Consider the following 6,000-nt stretch of genomic DNA (forward strand, 5'->3'; position numbering starts at 1 on the left):
AACATGGCTTTATTGCCCGGAGATCCTGTGTGGGGGTTTTCATTTACCACTCCACGTTAAGTTATAAACTCCAATCAGAGAATTGACCGGCCTAGCTAGTTAACTTGAATTATTCACCAAGGCACGGACAGAAACATAGAGATCGGCAGGACGAATTTGGTTGGGAGAAATGAACACACAATAAATTGTTAGGTTATTTATCAGCTCAGCTCACGTGACCTGCTCGTTTTGATGCAGGAGGTTGATGCGGGTCCACGGGCCACCGTTGTTGGGTTGTTGCGTTGATATACACGTGGTTGAGTGGCGAGACGTTGGGGAGGTTATTCGATGCACGTTGTGAGGTTGACGAAGTTAACTGAGCGTGCACGTAGAAAGCTCACACACTATATACTTTACTGGACGTGCTCGTTGTGCCTATAGCTCACAGAGTGTCTCTAGCGAAAGTTCTCTAACTGAGTTCACATGATATCAGTCAACGTAATAGGTACACAGCAAGAATTTACTGAGTTGATTAACTGATTACGTTCACAGCGAGAATTCACTGAGTTGGTTGACTGATTAAGTTCACAGCGAGAATTCACTGAGTTGGTTGACTGATTAAGTTCACAGCGAGAATTCACTGAGTTGATTGACTGATTAAGTTCACAGCGAGAATTCACTGAGTTGATTAACTGCTGTCTCTTATACACATCTAGATGTGTATAAGAGACAGCTAGAATTTGAAACAAGAACCAACACCAGGGGCCACGGCTATAAACTAAAAAAACAGCGTTGGAACACATCCATGCGACAACATTTCTTCTCGCTTCGAGTCACCGACATGTGGAACAGCCTCCTTGATAGCATCGTTGACGCTCCGAGTATGAACATCTTCAAAAACAGACTAGACGAAGCTATGCAGGAGCACGTGTTCAGTCTTAAAATGCCTAGCAAATTACGGACCAGGCAATAAGTCCAGCAGCTATCTCAATCAATCGTCAGCTATGGAAAGATCGGGTTCCAAAGGCCGGATCCCTTGTGAATAAAGTCACGAAAAGTTCAAGAATAGGCAACAGGCCATGAGCCTATTTCTTCAACGCCGACACTTCTATTCTATTCTAATTACTTCCGACTGAACAAGTTCGCAACATTTTTAAAAGTAATGAAGTTTGCTGACGCCTTAATAACGTTTAAACAGTTGGCCGTGTATATTTGTCAATGTCGCGGTGAAAAAAGTTCAGTGTCGATTCATTGAGTATATAGATTATTTGTTAATAAGATGAACTCTGACGAATACAAAAACTGTTTGTTTAGCCATGATGCATCAACGAACTTTGATGGCCTAGGATCCGCACATGCCATTGTATACATCAACGCACGTTCATGTATCATTTCTAATAATTATATTATCTAGGGGACGATAGAGCTACTATTGACTACTGCACCGGGCCTTATGTGATGGAAAGATGCAGCTTCAATCATATAATAATAATAATAATAATAGCGGTTTCAGTCTTTACTAGGCCGTGGGCCTGTCGCCGATTCTTAACATCGCAGAATATTCACAGCTTATTGCGGTCTCGAACTCGCAACTCACTGCTCCAATTTTGTTGTGCTTAACCGCCCGGCCTCCTCGCCGATTCTGACCAGAAACTGGCGCGCAGAGCTGGGATCGAACCCGCGCCTTCCTGCGCCAATCCTGGTACTCTGGCAGAACTGTAACCACTGGGTCACCCTGTTTGGTTGTGGCAGTTGGCTCGGCTTCTACTTAGAAATCCTGGAAAAGCTTAGACGCAGCACGCGTTTAAAGTTTCAGTTCGATAAATTTATTCGGGATCTTGAAGTAGCACCTCGAAAGTAGCACTTTAACGTCTTTAAGTGGCTGCTCTTTTACCTAGCTCTAGAATAGAAGTGTCGGCGTTGAAGAAATAGGCCATGGGCCTGTTTCTTCAACGCCGACACTTCTATTCTAGAGCTCACGTCATCGGTTACGGTTCAATCATTGTTGATCCTCTTCTTCGGAGTTTGACAATTAGACGGTTATATATAGCTGCGGTGGATAGATTAGCAGCATACCATCGTGATGAAACTTTTATAGCGATAGCTACCCGTGGTACTCTCTCATCTTCTTTTAACTATGACGTCACCTGAGTAAACGATGTTATGACATATGAGTTCGGATCCACTTGAAACCGTTGAAACCTATGCAATAGGTTTTGCATTCCTTAGGCAATTTGTAGGTCCTATTTTGGTCAAAATCGTATTAATGGAGTTTTTGTACTGATGATGGAGTGTTAGGCTTGATACAAAAAACAGTAAACAAAATGGAACTTTTATTTCAGAGATGACTGGTCCAAATCTTGAGAAAGCAGACGTATTCACAAAAATCTAGGATTGAACGAAGTCACGAAAAATGACGCTTGGCAGCGGTTCCAATACAGTTTATCGCCGTTATGCCGACGAATAAACCCGGCCCAACATAACTGTAGAAGCAAGAAATATCTCATAAATTTTACAATTCTGCATTCCAGTAGTAGTATTCCAATATCGGAAGTTTCAAATACATTCATATCAGCAAAGCATTACACGGCTTACACACCATGGTAAACGGAAGGCTCTTTCTATCGCAAACAGTGCCGCTGAAAGTCCTCATAAAAAAGATCGAAGGTTGATTCTCACCGGATATGCAGTTATTCTATCGAATAGAAGGAATAAATAGCCGTTAGATAGTTGGTAATTAAATCATAAGTTCTATGAACATAAATGTAAGACGCAATATGTCACTATAACAGCCTCGGACCCACCTTAAAATCTTTAGCCACCAAGCGGTTAAGCTGTAACTTTTAAGAGGCTTGTGAGGCCATGTAAAGGGAAATAATGAAAGTAGAAGAAAGAGAGAGGGCAGACTCCAAAATAAACAAGTAATTTAAGCTTAGGAAAGCACCAAGCTTCCCCAATAAGTTAGGAACAAATATTATACTTATCAGAGTAGAAAGTCGAAGCTCAAAGCTAAGGTGGTCGAGCCACAAGAAAAGGCCAAGCCCAAATTTAGCACTGGAGTCCGCCCTTTCCTAATCAAAGAAAGCGCGAACATGCATAATCAACGTAAATAAATAAAACGAAAAACAAAGAGTGATCACTCAAAATAATAAATAGCAAATTAGGAAGGAATGGCTTTATACACTCCTAACGGAGCAACATTAATGTGATGTTTTCACCACCAAGTCTTACAGCCAACTCTTACTATTTACAAATTCATACCAACAAAGGTATGAAGAAAAAGAACAAATTTATATCCTAAGGAATGTGGAAATTTCTAACAGGAGCTGGACTCCGATAAGTTTTCACTGCAGACCAAATGAATTTTTGGCGTTTTTTTTTATTTAAATGCTAAGTTTATATGACAAGTTGCAACGAATCCGTCATTTCCTAATCTAAAGTAGAATTGACTTTGCATATAAATTTAAAAACAACCCACACTTTATCTAACTATGACAATTTGGAATTTTGGAATTCATACAGAATTTGACGCAAATTTTCATAAAACATCTAACGAGGATAAATGCATTGACCAAACCTTCATTACTGCATTTCTTCTAACAATAATTAATGCTGTATGAGTCCAACTGAGGAAAGTCTAATTCTCAGCTCGGATTTTTTTTTGTAGAAAGCCGTAGGCTGATTTTCGGATAGATAAAACATAGAATACATTTTCATCTAAATGCATTTCCTATATATCGATCGAAAAGATGGCTAAATAGTTTCCACGTTGATTAAAATGATTGGATATGCGCTATACTGATTTTTAAAATGTGTTCTAAATTCATGTAAAGAAAAGAACACTTTTTGCCCTAATGTGATGGTACCCTCATTTTGATGGTGACACCGAATCTTAATTCCGCACCAAAGGATGGGCAACTCAGACGTCGTCCACCGCATGTAGATTGGGTCGGGAGCGCAGCCGTGCACCACCAATTTTGTGCACCAATAAGCCCTGAATCGAACGCCTTGGATCTCTCCGGATATCCACCAATCAGCCGTGCACCACTCGGCTTTGTCCTCCTCCGGCCTTGACCACCGCCTGCCGTGCACCACCAGGCCGCGGATCGAATCTGACTTCCGGGCATCGTTGAATTAAGTAACTTTACGTTCACCACATCTGAGGTTAGGTTTCAGATAGCATAGTTCTGTTCCAAAATTTATCGTCCTTCGACAAGTGGCCGTTCGACCGAGGGCTGGTTCGACCCACGGCCTAGATACGGACGGCTTGAAGGGTTGAAGGCTACGTTCCGGAAGGCAGGAATCATGATGGTCCATTATATCCAGGGCAGTTGTGGTCTTCGATCGGCAGGCGACCCGATTGGGTCTCTATAAACAAAATTAGCGGAGCCTCACATACAGTCATACACGACATACATACGACATTCACCAGATGCAAACGATCAGTCATATGCATGCTAGATCAATCATACAAGTCATTTTTTCGTCACAAGAAAACGATCGTTTATTCGCCACAAGCGACCGATCACGTGTTCGCCACATGTAACCGATCACGTATTCGCCACATGCACACGATTAATTATTCGCATCACATACGATTAATTATTCACTATGGGCAAACGATCACTTATTCGCCAAGTGTGAGCGATCACCTATTCGCCACATGCACACGATTAATTATTCGCCATACACATGCGATCAATTATTCGCCACGTGCGAGTGATCACTTATTCGCAACGTGCATTTGATTAGTTATTCGCCATACATGTACGATCGACTATTCGCCTCCTGCAAACGATCAATTATTCGTCAACTATTCGCCAATCAATCAACTATTTGCCACATACAACCGTACACGTATAACGATCATTTATCCGTCACTCAGGAACGACCGCAAAAAAGCACCGGGAAAAACTGATAACCCAGTCTGCTTTTCTTACAAGTTTAACTTTGATTACACGGATCTGAAAAAAATCTGAAAATTGTTTTTATTTCTGAAAGGGTGACTGTTTTTTTTTTTTTGCACTGATTTCATTTTGGGTCACGATAACTTCAATTAATGCCTTGAAAGGGCATTAATTTGAATTGAACTCTCATTTTACATTTAATTCAATTTCTATAGCACCTCACTTCCCACCACAATATCGACGAATTTTTTTGTAATTTTTAACGACGTCAATATTTTAAGTTTTCCGTTTCCATGTTATGCGATTTATAAAGCGTAGAAGTGCACATCCAGCACTAGTATTAGTGGGTATCAAAATTTGTTAGAAACAAGAAAATAGCTAAATATTTTTAATCATAAAATGTTAGACAATAATTTACTATCGACGTGTCAAGTGCTCATGGAATAATAAATCACGCAGGAAAACAGCGAATAACATCACCATTGCCTGCCTATTATTTGTTAGCGTGAAGATTTTACGGGAAAATTATGGCAGAAGTATTTCCGTTGTTTTGATTTTGACGCTGTTAAAATGATTTTTTTTTCGAACGACATTGCCAAAAATTGCCGAACGACATTAAAATTGAGTCCCAGCAATCATTAGACATCGACTCGGTGGAGCGGATCTGTCTAACTGGAGCGCTCCTCTTGTACAGACCGAGGAACAATATTGTAAAAAAGAATAGTACATTGGGGGTTTCAAATTAACGAATTTAGCAAGGCAACTCTGATACTGGTGATATTTTACTTGCTATTTTTGGTTTAGAATAATAAACTGATAAAATATGAGCCATTAAAATCTACGTTTAAAAACTAATTTTCAAGGACAACACTTCTAAAAAGTTCAGTGTCTCCAATGTAAAACATGTACAATGAATTCCTAATTTTAATTTCGAATATTAAAAAAATTATTTTATAATTATTTTAATACATAAAAGATTTTAAATTTTCAAATTTATTTATTCTGTCAATTGATTCACGCATTGTCTCCGACTTTACGCAAGTTTGCAAAATTTCAGATAGATTGGACAGCTAGAAGTGTGTTAAATATTGATTATAAGATTTATAGCAGACAA

The 6,000-nt window shown here is 39.6% G+C and overlaps 1 long non-coding RNA gene across 1 annotated transcript; it reads right to left on the bottom strand.

Annotated features, from left to right (window-relative positions):
- Positions 1-2,297: 2,297 nt before the first annotated feature.
- LOC125177810 lies at positions 2,298-3,112 on the bottom strand. Its single transcript, XR_007156671.1, has 2 exons — positions 2,579-3,112; positions 2,298-2,462 (listed from the first exon to the last, which is right to left on the bottom strand). It is a non-coding gene; the product is annotated as an uncharacterized LOC125177810 (long non-coding RNA).
- Positions 3,113-6,000: the final 2,888 nt, after the last annotated feature.

Source organism: Hyalella azteca, unplaced genomic scaffold (genome assembly GCF_000764305.2).
Source record: "Hyalella azteca isolate HAZT.00-mixed unplaced genomic scaffold, Hazt_2.0.2 contig5093, whole genome shotgun sequence".
Taxonomy (NCBI): domain Eukaryota; kingdom Metazoa; phylum Arthropoda; class Malacostraca; order Amphipoda; family Hyalellidae; genus Hyalella; species Hyalella azteca.